The 20252-nt window shown below is 46.5% G+C and overlaps 1 long non-coding RNA gene across 1 annotated transcript; it reads right to left on the minus strand.

Annotated features, from left to right (window-relative positions):
- Nucleotides 1-12404: 12404 nt before the first annotated feature.
- LOC142560952 (uncharacterized) lies at nucleotides 12405-19815 on the minus strand. Its single transcript, XR_012823489.1, has 2 exons — nucleotides 18607-19815; nucleotides 12405-18348 (listed from the first exon to the last, which is right to left on the minus strand). It is a non-coding gene; the product is annotated as an uncharacterized LOC142560952 (long non-coding RNA).
- Between the last annotated feature and the right edge of the window lie 437 nt (nucleotides 19816-20252).

Genomic DNA, 20252 nt, shown 5'->3' on the forward strand with positions numbered 1-20252 from the left:
TGGCTCCTTTCTTCTGACGCAGACTGAAAGGTGCTTTGCATGGAGAAGTTCAAAAGGAAATCGTTTCTGGCATTGCAGAATTATATAAGAATTTGCTCGAGTAAGAATTCTACAAATGAGAAAAAACGCAACTGAGAAGCTGACAAATGCACTGTTTTTAGCCTTTATAGTTCAAGTGTACTGGAGAGAGTGGAATGTTTGTTCGTTGACGATCATTTGGTAATATTCAGTGACACTAGTTGAGTCACAGCCACGGTTGTGGACTACAGCCTCTTTTTCGCTTTCATCCAAGTTCAGGCACAGCTTTCCAGTGCCTAACAAAACTGTCTGCTGACCAGCTCTCCTCTCCTGTATACCAAAAAAAACTCACTGCTTCTGGTGAAAGCTTTAAACTCGCTTCAGCTGCCTGTAACTTTCGAGCCAGTACATAACGTTCCAATATCTGTAAAGGAACATCATTAGCTCCGCTGACCAATTTCACAAGAAGTCCATTTCCGCCTTCAAATACAAATGAAGAATGCGACCAATGAGGTCATAGTTTAGCCGCACTTCTAGGAAGACACAGAATTTGGTGTACATTGTATGTCATTGCACCCAAACCGTACAAAGACTGTGTTCTCACAACAAACTCCGAGAGAAGATCGGATGATCTCATTATGGTCATCAGAAGTGACGGTGTCCAGTAGAAGTATACAGACACCCTCCACAAGCAAACTGGAATGTCTGACATACTTACCCGGCAAAAAGCCATGAAGGCATGGTAATGAATAATGAAGAACCCACCACTTCCATTCACTAGCTTTCCAGATTGTGAAGTCTGATAATCTTCATGGTGTACGTGTGAACCAATTCACTGGCTTGATTGCCAATAACCTCCTGTTTAAAGAGGCTAAACTTTGTTGTGAACCAATGTAAACACCTTTTCTCTTTTAAATGTGATCCCATTTTTATACTTTTTAAGCTGTTGTATGGTGTATATTTGTTCCAAGAATCTTTCCTTTCCGAATCCTGGGCTTCATATTTGATTTATATGTATTGTCTTTTGTGATAAAATAAATGCATTATTTCTGACTCATTTTTTGGGCAAATGAGGAAGCTTGTTTCTCCTTGAAGCACATTACACCTATACAACACACATAGACACTGAGAGACTATAGATCCGGCAAACCAATACGAATACACTATTACACTAATAAAAAGAATACACTAGCAGAATAGCACAGATACGTCCAGAATAGAACTAAAAGGAATTTTATCAGTGTATCAGTTGTATCGTTTCAAAATGCAATAGAAAAAAACTGATAGAATTTTTATTAGATTGCCCTATCAGATTTTTGCTAGGGATCTTTCAGTGCAAATGCATATCAACCGTTCGACTAATGCTGAAACATATTGAAAACATCAATTGAAACATATTGTTACGAATGATGTTTATTTACAGGGTGAAACGGTGAAACGAGGTCCGAGAGGGAAGCTACAGGCCAGGCCCAGCCGGCGCAGAGTACCGCGAGGTCACGCGCGCCCACTCTACTTCGTCTTTCTCTGCCTCAGCCGCAGCCGCGCAGTGCTGCGACATTTTCCCCGGGGGCAGACGAAGCTCGCCGAGCGAGTTAAAGGGACCTGTGATGGCACTGCTTGAGTCTGGCCACGTGAACAACTTGCGTCGCCCGTGAACGCCGATTACTTGCCGTCACTTTGGCGACGACATAGTTCACATCGCTCAAGCGGTTGAGTATAACGAATGGTCCGGTGTAAGTGGCGAGAAACTTGCGGTACAATCCCTTTTTGCGAACAGGTGTCCACAACCAAACATAATCACCCGGAGTAAAACTGACGGGGAGATGCCGCGCATCATAACGAATCTTGCTGTTGCCTTGTGAGGACAACGTCCTAAGATGCGCCAGTCGACGTGCTTCCTCAGCACGACACAGAGTTTGGGCGATGGAAGGATCCTGTTGGCACGATAAAGGTAGAATAGTGTCTAGAAAGCTCTGGGGTGCGCGGGCGTACAGCAAAAAGAACGGCGCATATCCAGTAACTTCGTGCTTGGCACTATTGTACGCGTACGTTACAAAAGGTAAGACGGCGTCCCAATTCTTGTGGTCAGCAGCGACATACATTGATAACATGTTGGTAAGGGTTCGATTCGTCCGCTCCGTGAGGCCATTGGTTTGCGGGTGGTAAGGAGTGGCATGACGATATGCAGAACTACAAAGCCGCAAAAGTTCTTCAACGACGTCGGCGGTGAATTGCCGTCCACGGTCACTGATGACAACACGGGGAGCGCCGTGACGGAGTATGACGTGATGCAACAAAAATGAAGAGACATCTGCTGCGGTGGCAGATGGAAGTGCCGCCGTTTCCGTGTAGCGAGTAAGATAATCTACGCATACTATAATCCAGCGGTAGCCAGCTGACGTCTTTGGGAGCGGGCCAAGCAAGTCGATGCCCACTTTTTCAAAGGGTAACGTCGGTGGCTTAACTGGTTGTAAATAGCCTGCTGGGGCCGTCGTCGTTTGCTTGTGGCGCTGGCAAACAGTACAGCTGGCGACATACTGTTTCGTTGTTTTCCAGAGCTTGGGCCAGAAAAATCTCTGTCTAAGTCGGTGTAGTGTGCGTGTAAAGCCAAGGTGCCCGGACGTGATATCGTCATGCATACAACGAAGGACAGCCGAGCGCAGGTTTTCGGGCACAACTAGAAGCAATGGGGGACCATCAGCCGAGTAATTTTTTTTGTACAGCAAACCATTACGAAAAGTAAACGGTGTTGTTCCTGCTGGCTCACGTGCAGCTGCCCGTAAGGGTCGCAACGTTGCTCGCTCTCGAAGGTACGCAGGTCTGTAAAGTCGGAAGAGATGGAAACTAGGTAGTCGTCGAAGTCATCATCTTCAGCTTTAGTGTGCGGCGAAGGGAGACGGGATAGGCAATCAGCATCCGTGTGACAGCGTCCGCTCTTGTAGTTAACGGAAAAGCTGTACTCTTGAAGGCGCAAAGCCCAGCGGGCCAACCGGCCAGACGGGTCACGCAGCTCAACCAGCCAACAGAGTGAATGATGGTCAGTCACTATCGTGAATGCGCGGCCATGTAGATAGGGACGGAACTTCTGAATGGCGAAGACGACTGCTAGGCACTCGAGTTCAGTAACGGTGTAGTTTGTCTCCGCTTTTGTAAGTGTCCGACTAGCGTAGGCAATGACATGCTCACGGCCATCGCAGAGTTGAACAAGCACAGCACCAACACCAGCACCGCTGGCGTCAGTGTGCAGCTCAGTTGACGCCTGCGGATCAAAATGCCGCAGTACCGGTCCAGAAGTCAACAAAAATTTCAGCTGTTGAAACGCCGACTCGCAGTCAGCAGTCCACAAGTATGGGGCGTCTTTGTGAAGGAGAGACGTGAGGGGAGAGGCAAGCTGTGCGAAATTCTTGATAAAGCGTCGGAAATATGAACAAAGGCCCAAAAAGCTTCGCAGATCTTTCACCGTTTGTGGCTGTTGGAAGTCGCGAACCGCTGCTATCTTTTCAGGGTCTGGTCGTATGCCGTCTTTGTCGACCAGAAAGCCTAGTACGAGGGCTTGACGCTCCCCGAAATGACATTTCTGCGAGTTTAAAATAAGGCCAGCTTGCTGGATACAGTCAAGAACGATCGACAGGCGCTGATTGTGCTCGTGAAATGTCCGGCCGTAGATAATGACGTCGTCTAAATAGCACATGCAAATTACCCATTTGAGTCCGCGGAGCACAGTATCCATAAATCGCTCGAATGTCGCTGGAGCGTTGCATAAGCCAAAGGGCATAACGTTGAATTCAAAGAGACCGTCAGGTGTCACGAAGGCTGTCTTCTCCTTGTCTGAGGGGTGCATGGGAATTTGCCAATATCCTGACCGCAAATCAACAGAAGAGAAATACGACGCGGAGTGGAGGCAGTCGACGGCGTCATCTATTCGTGGTAGGGGGTACACGTCTTTCTTTGTGACGGTGTTTAGGCGGCGATAGTCCACACAGAATCTCCATGAGTTGTCTTTTTTCTTGACTAGGATCACAGGAGTAGCCCAAGGGCTAGATGATTCCTGGATCACTCCTTTCTGTAACATTTCTTCGACCTGCTCGGCGATTACTTTTCTCTCTGAAGGTGAAACGCGGTAGGGCTTCTGACGAATTGGCGTTGCTTGCCCTGTATGGATGCGGTGTTGCACACGAGACGCCGGTGGTGTATGGGACGCTCGTTGGCCTTGAGCAAAATCAAACACTGTGGCGTAGCGAGCGCGCACAGCTTCCAGCAGACACTGCTCACTAGAAGACAGCGACTTGTCAATCATGCGCTTAAAGTCAGCAGAATAATCATAGATGGAGTCGGGGTTGGATTTTTTTTCGGCAGTTGACATTTCGACCGTTCCGACGCTGACAATGGCTTGTTCATCAAAACTTGCCAGTTTAAGTCCTAGCGGCAATGTTATAGATTGGGTTGAAACGTTCACTGTCCACAAACGAGTACTACCATCAGTGGTAACCACGAGGGAGCGAGGGACTATCGCATTTTTCTTGAGCGCATTGTTATAATTGGGCTCGGCTAAACCACAACAAGAACCTGTACGAGGGCGAGAAGTAGTGACAGGTACAAACATTGCAGTCTTTGGGGGCAAACACACATCTTGTGACACGGTGAGAACGTCGGCGGCATCACTGGTGCTATCTGTCATTGAAGTTCGCGCGTCGCGGCAAAGAGAAATCGCGCCACTTCCACAATACAAAGTTGCCCCCCACTCACGCAAGAAATCAATTCCTAAAATAATGTCATGCGTTGTACGTGCAAGCACAGTAAATTCACTTCTAAATGTCTGCTCCCCTATCATAACTGAAACAGAACAGACCCCAAGTGGGCGTAACATTTCCCCGCCAACTCCACGAAAGGTAGCGTTCCGATCCCAAGAAAACATAACTTTTTGTCCAAGACGATTTTTGAAGGACAGGCTCATAACAGAAACTGCCGCCCCAGTGTCAACTAAAGCAAAAGCACTCACATTGTCAACTAAAACGCACACTTTGTTTTTAAACAATTTTACACAAGGGGGTCTTGGTGAAGATGAACATATTGCGGCCTCACCCCCGTCGGTCGCACCAGCTAGTTTCCCAGCGGCGGCGGTGATAACGAGCGACGACGAGGTGATGGAGAGCGTCGTTGTCGTGTCGGTGGTGGTGTCAGGCTGCGATCGGAAACGGGGGAGTCACTGCGGTTTGCGCGTCCCTGCTGCAGCCGCTGGAAGGAAGTGGGATATGGCCAGGGCTCATCAGCGGGCACGCGGGGCGTGTAGGAATTAAACCGTGGAGCACGCTGCTGGCGGCGGTGGCAATACCTAGCAATGTGTCCAGCCACACCGCAGCTGTAGCAAGTGCGGGAGTCGCGGCTTGTCGCGGGTGACACCGGTGACATGGGTGTCATGGGTAGAAACGCACTCTCAGGCTGGTTGTAGGAAGGAATAGCCCGCGGAACAAATCGTTGTGGTGCATCTTGTCGGCGTCCCAGACTTGTCGGTTGCGGAGGCAAGTTGTTGCTCTCCGTACGATCAGCATAGGTCCTGCGAGGTTCTCGGAAACTCTGAGGTGCCCAGGTGGACGGTGGCACACGAGAACGATGATCAAATGCACACTGATGGCACACATGAGCGCCGTCAACAATTTTAAGGCGTTGAAGCTCTTCTTTAACTACTTGCCGAATCACTGAGGAGAGGTTGTCGTGGGTTGGGACGGACACACTTGCAATAGTAGTAACATTGTCCAATCGTCCAAACTTTGACCCAATCCTTCTCATTTTCAGCGCTTCAAACGCCCGGCAGTGTTTCTTCAGATCAGACGGAGTACTAAGATCGTCCTTCGTTATAAGAAAATTATAAACATCTTCAGCGATTCCTTTAAGCAGATGTCCTACTTTGTCTTCGTCTGTCATGGTAGCGCTGACGATTCCGCATAATTTCAGAACAGCCTCTATGTACGTTGTACACGTTTCGCCAGGTAATTGAGCTCGTCGGGAAAGCGTCTGCTCAGCCTTCTTTTTCTTAGAGATTGGGTCCCCGAAGCACTTGGTGAATTCTTCTACAAAGTTATCCAAGCTTGTTAGAACGCTCTCGTGGTTTTCAAACCAGAGGAGTGCGGTGCCAGCGAGAAAAAAAAACCACGTTATCGAGCTGCTTCGTAGAGTTCCAGTGGTTGTGGCGACTCACTCTGTTGTAGTGTTTAAGCCAGTCGTCGACGTCTTCGTTGGCCTTCCCCGAAAAGGTGGGTGGCTCTCGCAGCGGTGTCCAGTAGCCAGCCTGACCTGCGTGATTGCTGTCTGGTCCGCCGCAGGTGGGGTCGTCATTGCCTTCTCCGGAATCGGCCATGTCCGCTGCTTGTGGTCGTAAACCGGCCAAGCGCCTACTCCGTCGGACAGTTGGTAGAGCTAGGTCGTCCAGGATCGTCCAAGATTTACCCAGCACCTCCACCAAAGATGTTACGAATGATGTTTATTTACAGGGTGAAACGGTGAAACGAGGTCCGAGAGGGAAGCTACAGGCCAGGCCCAGCCGGCGCAGAGTACCGCGAGGTCACGCGCGCACACTCTACTTCGTCTTTCTCTGCCTCAGCCGCAGCCGCGCAGTGCTGCGACTATATGTTATTACCTCCTTGTATATCATTGAGAATGAACCACAACCTCAAGGTACAGGTGCCAACTTGCCAAACCAATCTTTACTATTCCTGTAAAAGGCAGCATCAGAACACACACACGCACCCGCACGCACACACATATATATCAATGAGCTACAAGGAAGTAATAAAAACATGTTTAAATTGATAGTTTGTGAAATAAATGGGTAAGTTTTTTGTTGACAAGCCTGGCTAATCACGGCAAGTTTTAATTGTTGATATGCTTGCGGTATGGGAATAAGCAGCTACAATAATATTTACAGGTTGGTTTTATGGCTTCAACTAAATATGAGAGTTGTGTTTTTTGTAGGTATATCCCGGATTGGCAGAAGAGGGAAACTAGAGGAATTCCGGATCAAGCTACAGAACAGGTACTCGGCTTTAACTCAGGAAGAGGACCTTAGTGTTGCAGCAATGCACGACAATCTCATGGGCATCATTAAGGAGTGCGCAATAGAAGTCGGTGGTAACGCCGTTATACAGGAAACCAGTAAGCTATCGCAGGAGACGAAAGATCTCATCAAGAAACGCCAATGTATGAAAGCCTCTAACCCTACAGCTAGAATAGAACTGGCAGAACTTTCTAAGTTAATCAACAAGCGTAAGACAGCGGACATCAGAAACTATAATATGGATAGAATTGAACAGGCTCTCAGGAACGGAGGAAGCCTAAAAACAGTGAAGAAGAAACTAGGAATAGGCAAGAATCAGACGTGTGCGTTAAGAGACAAAGCCGGCAATATCGTTACCAATATGGATGAGATAGTTCAAGTGGCTGAGGAGTTCTATAGAGATTTATACAGTACCAGTGGTACCCACGACGATAGTGGAAGAGAGAATAGCCTAGAGGAATTCGAAATCCCACAGGTAACGCCAGAAGAAGTAAAGAAAGCCTTAGGAGCTATGCAAAGGGGGAAGGCAGCTGGGGAGGATCAGGTAACAGCAGATTTGCTGAAGGATGGTGGTCAGATTGTTCTAGAGAAACTGGCCACCCTGTATACGCAATGCCTCATAACCTCGAGCGTACCGGAATCTTGGAAGAACGCTAACATAATCCTAATCCATAAGAAAGGGGACGCCAAAGACTTGAAAAATTATAGACCGATCAGCTTACTGTCCGTTGCCTACAAAGTATTTACTAAGGTAATCGCAAATAGAATCAGGAACACCTTAGACTTCTGTCAACCAAAGGACCAGGCAGGATTCCGTAAAGGCTACTCAACAATAGACCATATTCACACTGTCAATCAAGTGATAGAGAAATGTGCAGAATATAACCAACCCTTATATATAGCTTTCATTGATTACGAGAAAGCGTTTGATTCAGTCGAAACCTCAGCAGTCATGGAGGCATTACGGAATCAGGGTGTTGATGAGCCATATGTAAAAATACTGGAAGATATCTATAGCGGCTCCACAGCCACCGTAGTCCTCCACAAAGAAAGTAACAAAATCCCTATAAAGAAAGGCGTCAGACAGGGAGATACGATATCTCCAATGCTATTCACAGCATGTTTACAGGAGGTATTCAGAGGCCTGGAGTGGGAAGAATTGGGGATAAAAGTTGATGGAGAATACCTTAGCAACTTGCGATTCGCTGATGATATTGCCTTGCTTAGTAACTCAGGAGACCAATTGCAATGCATGCTCACTGACCTGGAGAGGCAAAGCAGAAGGGTGGGTCTGAAAATTAATTTGCAGAAAACTAAAGTAATGTTTAACAGTCTCGGAAGAGAACAGCAATTTACAATAGGCAGCGAGGCACTGGAAGTCGTAAGGGAATACATCTACTTAGGGCAGGTAGTGACTGCGGATCCGGATCATGAGACTGAAATAACCAGAAGAATAAGAATGGGCTGGGGTGCGTTTGGCAGGCATTCTCAAATCATGAACAGCAGGTTGCCACTATCCCTCAAAAGGAAAGTGTATAACAGCTGTGTGTTACCAGTACTCACATATGGGGCAGAAACCTGGAGGCTTACGAAAAGGGTTCTGCTGAAATTGAGGACGACGCAACGAGCTATGGAAAGAAGAATGATGGGTGTAACGTTAAGGGATAAGAAAAGAGCAGATTGGGTGAGGCAACAAACGCGGGTAAACGACATCTTAGTTGAAATCAAGAAAAAGAAATGGGCATGGGCAGGACATGTAATGAGGAGGGAAGATAACCGATGGTCATTAAGGGTTACGGACTGGATTCCAAGGGAAGGGAAGCGTAGCAGGGGGCGGCAGAAAGTTAGGTGGGCGGATGAAATTAAGATGTTTGCAGGGACAACATGGCCACAATTAGTCCATGACCGGGGTAGTTGGAGAAGTATGGGAGAGGCCTTTGCCCTGCAGTGGGCGTAACTAGGCTGATGATGATGATGATGATGATCCCGGATTGATGAAGCACACTCCAGTTTTGATCTTACAAGCATATTATACAGTGTAAGTTTAAGGGAAGCAGGAGTCCAAGAAAACTTGCAGCACAAAAAGCCACGTGTTCAGTTATTAGCATTACTCAAAAAGTTGATATGCATTTGCATTGAAAGATTATTAGTAATGTGAATACCTATGTACAAGGTGCTTAATAGGAACAGAGTGTAATTTTGTAGGTAACTGTGTTAAAATGACTAGTTATGATGTGAAAATCTCTTCATTTTACTTTTACCACCCCACCTTACCACCATTTTCCCTTTACACACACACACACGCACATGTGCCTGCGTATATATATATATATATATATATATATATATATATATATATATATATATATATATATATATATAATTTTACACCTTTCAGCAAATTCCAGCTAACCTGGTTGCTTGTGTATGCAGTCCTTAACAAACTGCAAGAGACGCACCTGCGGCTAAGAATTGTTTAAATCTTCTGCATCTATACTAAAACCTGCCCATTTTCCCAGATTATGCTCCTGCAGGAAGTGTACAACACTCCGAGAGCTGGGAGCAAGGAATTGGTCGTTGATTTTCAGCCGGTCAAGGTGTGTCTGCAGAAATTCTGAGACATGAAGCCATGATTTATATTCCGACACAATGGTTCTGAAATGGATTCCCTAAGCTTGTGTGTTTTGCACTGAAGAAGGCGCATAAAAGAAGACCTTTTTCCACCTTAACATCATTTGAGACTGTTGTCAAACCAAACAGATTCAACTTCGTAACAGCTCAACATTTTATGTCAGCTATATTCGTATAAATTTCATTAAAATTTATGGCAGTGGCTGACACACCCTCCTCCGGAAAAGTGCTTTCCAACATGACAACACGATGCCCTTTTTTGTCTCCAAGAAACCTCCAAGTTTCTGCCCCATACGTTAGCTCAGGTAGAAGGCAATGATTCTATGCTTGATTGTACAAAATTATACATACATATATATATATATATATATATATATATATATATATATATATATATATATATAACTTTGTATTCACCATCCAGGGCCAGGGAACAAGAGAAACCAGACACCACTGACCAATTTCTGACTAAAGTAATTCATTTTTGACCTTATCCATCTTGTTTTTACTGTAGATGTCCCTCACCTCCATGCAGGTTCCCAACATCCATATCTAAAAAGCTTGTCTATCACAACATACAGGGTCTGTCCTGAAAGTAATGTCAGTAAATTTATTGTGATGTGACTGTAAGTCAGAGCGGTCTAACTGGTTGAAACGGGTAGTGACAGAATCCAGCTAAGCAGCGCTTCGTCACTCTGTATGCTCCGAACATCGGAGAATGTTGGACGACCCTGTCCGTGAAAGCTGTTTTTTATTCTTGTGCAAGTGAAAATGCAAAGCTCATTAGAACAAAGATTTGCGATCAAGTTTTGTGTGAAACTTGGCAATACCGCTGCACAAACTGTTACTATGCTCAAGACTGCGTATAAAGAACATGCCTGGTCAGATCGGCAAGTGTTTCGGTGGCACAAGGCCTTTTGGAAGGCCGGGAAGAGGGCGACGACAAGGACTGCGCTGGATGGCCATCCACAACCACTACGACTGACAATGTAACACGAGTGAGGGAACTGTGAACTCAGACCAACGATTAAGTGTTCGTTTAATGGCCGTCATGTTAAACATTCCGAAAACTCAAGTTCATGAAATTGCTACAAACGATATCGGCATAAGGAAGGCGTGCACAAAAATGGTTCCAAAAGTGCTCACTGACAACGAAAAGTCACGCCGCGTTGTAACGTGCCAAGAAAATCTCAACATGTGCAAACGTGAACGAAAATTTTTGCACAACGTCATTACAGAAGACGATACTTGGTTATTTGAATATGACCCGGAGACAAAAAGGCAATCATCTGAGTGGCGCACACGCTCGTCCCCTCCCCAGAAGAAAGCTAGGATGAGCAAATCAAAGATCAAGATCATGCTCATCGTTTATTTTTTGACATCCGCGCACTGGTTCATCATGAGTTGGAAGAACCTGGAACCACTGTGAACTCCAAATTTTATGTGGATGTCCTCGAAAGACTGAAACGCAGGGTTCAACATATCCGGCCGGACATTGCACCCAACTGGAATATGCACCACGATAATGTGCTGGCCCACAGTGCCTTCGTCATCGAATAACTAGTTAAAGCAGGGATGCCAACGATCCCCCAGCCCCCGTACAGCCCGGGCTTGGCTCCCCCCGACTTTTTCTGTTTCCACGCCTCAAAACACCTCTGAAAGGCAATCATTTTGGCACAGTGGACGTGATCAAAGCAGCTAGCACCACAGCATTAAAGGCTATTCCGGAGGAGGACTACTGCAACGCATTCAAGAGCTGGAAGTATCGCTAGAGCCGATGTATTGAAGCAAAAGGAGATTATTTTGAAGATTTTTAAACTTTTTGTAAAAACTAATTCAATAAATGATTTTTAATCGCCGTACTGACGTTACTTTCAGGATAGAGCCTGTACATGTACCTTGAAGGTATGTATGTGGAAAGCATTTCAACCTCTGCTTGCTTTTCTGGCATGGAATAAAACGGTCTTTTGTCTCTAAACCACTTACTTTTAAACTATTCCGTTTCGTTCATTTTTCTAACTTCTGCAGAGTTGAACTCACAACTTTCATAGTTAAACGGCTCCGTTTTCATTCTTGTTTCCTAAAATATGCCCTCTTGTCATGCTAATTTGGAAGGCCTTCAGTTAGCAATGGGTATTTTATTTCAAGACTATCAGTGCAATGTTCCACGAAGGAAACTATTGTTGGAGTAAATTATTGTTCAGCTTGTTATCATGATACTGCTGCATGGTTGTTATTTAGCTCTGCAAAAGAATGGTCCTGCCATCCTACCAAGAGTGCATTTCATGGCTATTATTCTCTTTCTTTCGACATTAGTTTATGAGGCTCACAGATATGTATGTGTGTCAACAATAACACCCGACATCTAATTTTGTGCAACATACACTACATTTGATCAGATAAAAGTTGCATGTTTGGTCTCTTGGACCAGTCTGCTCAGTGGTAGGAGGTCGAGACCGCAAATGAGAATGGCTGGCCAAGATCTGTGGTGTATGTCCCGTGTTATATGCATCTGACAAGATTTCATGGTGGCAAGAAGACATGCCAGACATGATGTGATCTTTCAAATTATTGGGCACAGAGTTAGCATGATAATATCCTTAATGCTATAAAGAGTACCTCCAGCAAGCAGTCTATATGCTTATGCCTTTTTGTTGCTTATGGCAATAAAATCCAACATCCTTTGAAACATGCTCACTTGCTGTCTGATGCACAAAATGAAGAACGCTGCCTTCTCTAAATTTATTAGCAACAAGAAAGCCACTCTGGAAGAAATTATATACATACACAGCAACACACACTAAAACCTACAAATAGGAGAAAAAACACAAACTAAGCTAACAATAAAAGAAACCAGACACCCAACAAGTGTTACATGTTACTCATGTAGGCACATTCAACCTGAGTTAGAGAGATAGATGGTCGACTCCCGCACTCCTGTGCATGCATCTGGATATATTAAGCCTCGGCTACTCTTTCTATATCATAACTATCCCCATGTTTGTGAAATCTGGTGTACAACAGCAAGAACAATGATGGCTTGACAGGTGGTTCCCCTTTTAATGAGTTCTATAAGGAGGATGCATCAACTTTTCCAGCCAATGTACACATTAGCACATGAAAGCAGCAGCTTATAAACAGCACAACACCATACAGCACAAATTATATATTTCCCACGTGTTATTAAACTTACATTAAAGTACATTAGAATTGGTGCTAAGGCTGGTGCACAATATATGCATATATTTTAAACAAACATAATTAAGGCAGAAGCTTGGAATATGATTGAATATTCTCGGAACTGCTTTAATGCAAAAGGCTTTGTTTTTTGCATCACCCGCTCCGATTCGTTTGTTTTTCCAATTGAAGCATTGGAAAGGTTTGCGCCATGCGCTTCGACCGTGATTTTTTCTTGTTCGCGCACGGCCATGACCATAATACAAGAAAATCGCCCCAGTAACGCAGCGGTCCCTTCCTACTTTTCATATACTTTACCGCAATACATTACGTTTGCTTTACCGCATAACATAACTGTATTGCGGCAAAGCTGATTTTATGGAACTTGCATTATGTAACGGACCTTTTGTCTTTCTGCTGCTCGCATGAGCATAAGCTCGTAAAACCACAAAATACAGACTCGGCTTGCTGCCAGTTGATTTTCTAGCTAACATTTCGAGACGTCCACGTTGTTTACACAAAAATCGGTGAAGTTTCTCGCGCTCGTACGCGCTTTAAAAGGCAGCGTGACCGCCTATAATTAAGGCAGTCATAAGCGGCAACGAAATACACACAAGGTACATCGACTTCCACAAGGCTACAGGGCAATGCCATCGATAACTGGCACAGGGGCCACCCAGGAGCTGGCAAACGCTGCGATGACATCCACACAAACCACGTCGCTTTCCACAAAGCTATTGGGCAACACGATCAGTCACAGGCACAGGTGAAGTCCGCAAAACACTACATGGGCAGCACTACCACGGCCATACTCAATCACTTCGCCACAAGCTCTCACATTTGACGACATCAAACAGCCACAATCACTTCTCCACAGTCACGGGCACAGGCGAAGACCGCACGGGCAGAACGGAAGCACCGATTCAGGGCTGTCGTCACGTTCATCGCTTTAGCGCCACCTATTTAAAAATAATATACGGAGCCAAGCTACGACCGCCGTTCCTGCGACAAGGTCGCAGGAACGGCGGCATATAAGATATGCCACGGCCCATTCCACATGCCGGCTGCAATTTGACGCGGCCATGAGGCAAAATATGCGCACAAGGTACCTAATGGTAACGCATCAAACAGCTCACAGCCCCACTCCTTTATTACACGCATATAGCGTGGAAAGATGAATTACTCACGCTCTAAGTGGGCACGGAATACGAACCGCTTCGCAGCGCAGCCGGCTCCGTAAGACAGACCAACGTTACTAGATTATTACTAGACAGACAACGTTACTAGAAGTATCTAGTAGCGATGAGACAGACGCCATGGAAATGAGCGGATGTGACATCATGGGTTATAGCGGACGTGACGTCATGAGTGAACGTAGACATTTCGGGCACCTTTCGTCTGCTGTGCCCCGGGCACAGCAGACACGGCCTTCTTTATTCCATGGAAGCGCAATTGGCGCAATGTAGCCAAAATAAATAATGAAAGAAAACTGTGCATCAACTCCAAATACACACACGCAAAAGAAAATCGTCGAGATTCTCTATAACGGCGTTTTCAACCCCTTGACCAATATTTCATACAGCTCGTTGCATTAATTAATATACCTGCAGTGCATTGTTTTCATAACCCACAAAAAAAATTCTGCGCTTAAGCTTACCCGCACAAACACGCGGCGCAAATTCGTAGAACGCCACCAGTGCAGCCCCCCACCCCCCAAGAATATGTATAAAAGACTAGTCAATAATAATAGCATATAATTATAACGCGAGCGTCGGCGCAATCGATGGAGAATTCGATTTTATTTGTTATAGAAAATCAAATGCAATGCAGTAAACAATGGATAGAATTAAGCATATATCTTCCTGGAGTCTAAAAAAAATCTGCCTTTAAACTTGACGTGGTGACGCGGCAAATTGTGGGTATACAATTGAAAATAATTGCTATAGTGTGTTCGTGTATGAGTAAGATTCTCAAAAGGAGTTTCAAGTGTTATCTTGATTCATCAAGTTCTTTTTTATTCATATTGGTCCATTATGTTTAAAAAGCGAATTGGAAATCCCAATGGTTTTGTTTTTTACCGGGGGAACACAGAGTTGAGCCACTGTTTTGAAACAAACTTTTATTTAAAGGCAGTTACAAGTAACGCCGACACCCTCGCTCATGACAAAACAACTTTCACTCGCTGTGTCCAGACACTTGGTTCAAGTTGCATGTAATGCTTCATCTCCAAGCTTTGCGTGGTTTCTTAAAGGCATTGTGAAATCTACACGGTGTTTTTATTTTACATCTCATCTCATAGCACAAGATCTGAAATGTGTGAACAAGAAGAATCAGGCCAGCACATATTCACAGAAACGAACTCTTCACAGTGCAGTTGACAAGTGCAAAAATTACAGCAGAAACTGTCAGTCACATGATATGAGCAAAACATAACTGTTCTTTTTGCGGGAAAGCCTCAGTCCCATGCCGACATTAACCCATATGGTGGTCATCACTGGCAATGTTTGAAAGATTTTCATAAAATAGAGACTGAATGTCTTGAGTATTTATCATAAGGGAAGTAGAAACTTGCACGTTGTTGTGTCGGCAGCGGCAGGCAAGTGGGGGCCCCCGGCCAGCGAACGCGCGGCGAGCGCCGGCGCAGTGAAGGAGACTCTGAGCTAACTGCTCCTGATGAAAACCGGAAAGAAGACTAAGCCGGCTTGCGGCCGTTTATTACTAAATCGGACTTCACACGCCAGGTGGCACCTCCTGATTGGTTCCAGCTCGTCACATGACAGAAGGGGGGGTGCGCCATCTAGCTAAACTACTACAAAACATAAATGTATGATAACACAGAGATCTGGCAGAGGGGCGACACTATACTACATCATCCCCCCCCCTGGAAACAAGGAAGCATATAGTGAAACGCGCACACAAGACGCGCACTTAAGTCCAAGGACAACTTCAGTTCGTCCCCCCCCCCATGTTCACACACACACGCACCAGATGCACACATGGCACGCACTTAAGTCCACAACAAATTCAGTCCGTCCCCACCCAAGTTCACATACACGCGCACCAGTCTTGGGCACCAAAACATAGGCAGTCAGTCAAAACAAAATCTGACAAGGAACACGGCACAAGACTCACTGCACCGGCACAAGGAACACATTTTATACCTGTGCGAACGAAACATGTGAATTGTCTCCTAAATGTCACAGCGAGGCCGCTAGCCGTGGCATTTCGAAGACGGCAAGACGCTCTACATTCAAGAAACATAATCATCGAGCCACGGAGGCCGTTTTCTGTCGCGATGAGGACGCGTGCGTACCTCAGAAGAACTTTGGGGGTTGCGACGCGTATTGGTCGACTTTAAAGACCCAGTCGTCCCACTACTATTTCCCTCCCCCTGGTTGGACAATTGAATGTGGTTGTCGCTCAAAGCTGGAGAGGGTTGCCCAGGAAGCTCCTCTCGACGTCCCAACAAGTCCTGGGAGGCTACCGATTCCCCCACGGAATCAGAGACGACTGCTGACTGTGTAAACTCGGAAGTGATACAGTCAGACGGACTACTTAACTGAAGCGTATGACTATGAGAAGACGCTGTCACTACAGACGAGTCATCGGAATGACTATCCAGATTTGAATATGAGTACAAAAAGTCTATAACTTGTACACAATGTACTACCTGCTGGATCCTTCATCACTAGGGTTAACTTAGACACATGCCACGTCTTCCCGTCACTGAGTACAAAAATAGATGGTCCTATCTGGGCTTTAACTGTACGAGGTTTACTGTACTTAAAAAATCATTTTCTGTTAAATCTAATTCTGACGGTGTCTCCCACCTTGACACGAGTTGCCTGAGCACCTCTACGTTTGTCTACACACTGCTTAGTTTGCCACTGTTTCTGCAAGACCCTTTCTTGAACTTGAGGCACAAGACTGTCCTGTTCCCGTAGATCTACACAGAGCCACATGGTTCCATCCTTCTTGCGCACCACCACGAGTGGAGACACCCAATCAGAAGCCTCGACGTGCTCGATGACGTCGCAGTCCTCGAGACGTCGCAATTCATTTGTGCCCCGGTCACGGAGAGCCAGGGGTAGTCGGCGCAACTTTGAAGATACTGGTTTCGCATCTTGCTGCCGATGAATTCGGTGAACAAAGTTGTTGACGAGACCCAACTCGTCACTGAAGAGGTGATCAAAACCCGGAGGCACACTTGTGGGGCTCTGTACTGAAGGAAGCGATGGTAGACGACATGTCAGCGACGTACCGTCGATCTGTATGCCCAAGCGTTGGATGGCGTCTGAACCCAGCAGTGATGTTCCTGTAGTCGTTACGTGGAACGTGACGGAGCATGACCTTCGGAAAAACTGGACAGTGGCTTGAAACAGGCCTTGAATGCCTATGCGTTGCTTGCAGAAGTTTCTGAAGTCCACTGTTGCTTGTGACAGCCTGTGCTGTCGACCAAAGTGATTTATAAAATCTTCGGCCGTCATGAATGGCACAGATTCTCCCGTATCCACCAGCAGTCGCATGGAGACGCCGTTCACTACGACCGGAACTTCCAAATCTTTTTTAGTTTCAAAAGCGCTTACCTTCAAGACAGACGCGGACGGCTGCCTTGCGGAAGTTGAAGACAGCGTCTCTGCGGAAGAGACGTGTTTAACAATACGGGTTTTTCGGCATAATGATGCAAAATGTCCCAACGTGTAGCAGCCGTTGCACCGCCGGTTCCTTGCTGGACAATTCCTGTACGTCGCAATATGTTTCGTGCTGCCACACCGATCGCATGCACCACGGTTCCCGGAGGAGCCAAGTGCGAAATGTCGGTCATCTTGGCGGCTTCTCGGAAGAAGTCGGCCATCTTCATGGCCTCCCGGACTATGTCGGCCATCTTGGCCCGTCGACGGAACGCCAAGTTGAGATGCCTCAATTCTTCGTACATTTTCAGAGCCGAACGCGCGCTTCACTCGATGCAAGGCTTCTAACGAGCGTCCAATTTCTTCGACCTTGTCCAGGGACAGGGTTTCGCCATGAGCTAATAACTTTTCGCGAACGCTGGCGTCCGCTACCCCATGTATTATTTGGTCTCAGACGCGCTCATTGTACGTTGTGCCTAAGTTGCACTGTACCGCCTTCCCCTTCAATGCGGTCACGAATTCCAGAAATCCTTCTCCCTCGAACTGCCTTCGACTGGTGAATTCGTGCCTCTCCGCCAGAACATTTGTTGACGCGGCGAACAGCCGGTCAAGCCGCTGCAAGAGTTTCTGGAACTCTGACGCTGGCGGGACCGCATCACTTGACGTCGACTGCCTTGCTGCTTCGCTTGACGGTGACGCTGCGCAGGTTAACTGCCTTGCTGCTTCCTGCTCCTCGTCTGCAAAGTACTTTCGTTGTCCCTCACGCCCGAGAGCGCTGACGAGCGCGGACGCTCGTCGCGCGTCCGTCCAGTCGCCACCGCCGGCCGCTTCGAGGTGGGCCTGAAAAATTTTTTTTCCATCGATACCATGGAATTAACGGTGGCCCGGGCAATTCAAGAAAAACAGGAAGGTTCGCCGTAAAGGAAGCCATGCCCGGTAGCGTGCGGGGGACAGTGCAGAAGACAAGCCGGAGCTCGAGTAGAATGGAGCAGGGCGGAACAAAGGGGGCGAGAAGGCCTAGGCTCGGAAGCCTCGCGACGCCAAGTGCGTCGGCGGCGTTTGCAGGCCGTGCAGACACGTAAAGGACGCTTCACTTACGAAGCTCGTTGGTTTCCCGGGGCTTCGGTCGACACCGCAGCGGGAATCCCATCCTCGTCGCCAAAAGATGTTGTGTCGGCAGCGGCAGGAAAGTGGGGGCCCCCGGCCAGCGAACGCGCGGCGAGCGCCGGCGCAGTGAAGGAGACTCGGAGCTAACTGCTCCTGATGAAAACCGGAACGAAGACTCAGCCGGCTTGCGGCCGTTTATTACTAAATAGGACTTCACACGCCAGATGACACCTCCTGATTGGTTCCAGCTCGTCACATGACAGAAGGGGGGTGCGCCATCTAGCTAAACTACTACAAAACATAAATGTATGATAACACATAGATCTGGCAGGGGCCGACACTATACTACACACGTCTTCTAAACAGCACTTTGCAGTGCTAAGTGTATGCTGGCTATTGATAGTAATAAATAGTATGACTGTTGCAATTGTTAAACAAGACAAAAGCTCACAGGAATATGAAGGCTTGAAGTGATAAACACTGTTTTAAGGGGGAATGTAGCTGGCGTGAACCTTTTGACAAAGATTTGTCTTCGTCAGTGCCACAATTAAGTTCTGCACAGCAATCTTTATGCACGCTTAGCTCACTTTCCCACACCCTCAATGTAGGATGAAGAGGAGAATAAGATAGTGCGTAGAATGAAGTTGAAGTGTAGAAAAGAAATGGGAGACAGTGAAAGAGAAGGTAGGAGCACTGTTGTAGATTATTCTTCCAAGGTTACTCTTCCAAAAGAAAAAAAGAAACATTAAATGTGTAAGGAAGCATTGCCAATTGTTATTATGCCTACTTAAGTAAGAGATGCACCATAAGCGATGCAATATAAAACTGATCTGATACGTAGAGTGGCCTAAAGCTTTCTGCATAGTCTTTACAATCATTATGACACTGTCTGCTGCAGCCAAATATGCAGAAGTTTTAATTGAGTGCTCATGACCAGAGCAACTTATCCAGACTGCACACAACACCACTGCGTATGCCCTCTATTTTGGTAATCTGAAAAATAAAAGTTTATTCAAATAGGCAATAAAGAACATCACATGGAACACAAAATCTAGATCGAATTATGAGGCATGCCACAGTGCGGGACTCAGTATTATTTTCGACCACCTTGGGTTCTGTGATGTGCACTTAAATTCAACTACACGCTTTTTTTTTTCATTCCACCACCACTGAAATGCAGCCACCACCACCACGACTGAAATCACCACCACCACAGCCACCACCACTGAAATGGAAGTGGTGGTGGCTGTGGTGGTGTTCCAGGGAACACCACCACAGCCACCTTCAATTATTTCTTCAATGCTTCATCCCGACCAGACGGGCTTCCGTCGAACCCTCGATTTCATTTACCAGCAGCTCATACAACAAGCATGGAGGCATCTCTCGTGCTCTAGCACACATACCATCCAGCTGTGACATATGGCTGCACACCACAGACAAAAACAGACGGGCTAATCATCAGAGACCACATGTCATGATTTGTTAACATGCGAGCCCTCAACCTGCTTCAATAAGGCATGACAGCACAGCACTACTGCACCACTTCTCTCTTCCTAACTGCACTGGAGGCTTGTTACCAGTAATCGTGCCCTGCTGACGTGGTTATCTCTTCAGTTTCTACGTTGCTGTCCCTAAGC

This window comes from Dermacentor variabilis, chromosome 10 (assembly GCF_050947875.1).
Source record: "Dermacentor variabilis isolate Ectoservices chromosome 10, ASM5094787v1, whole genome shotgun sequence".
Classification (NCBI taxonomy): Eukaryota; Metazoa; Arthropoda; class Arachnida; order Ixodida; family Ixodidae; genus Dermacentor; species Dermacentor variabilis.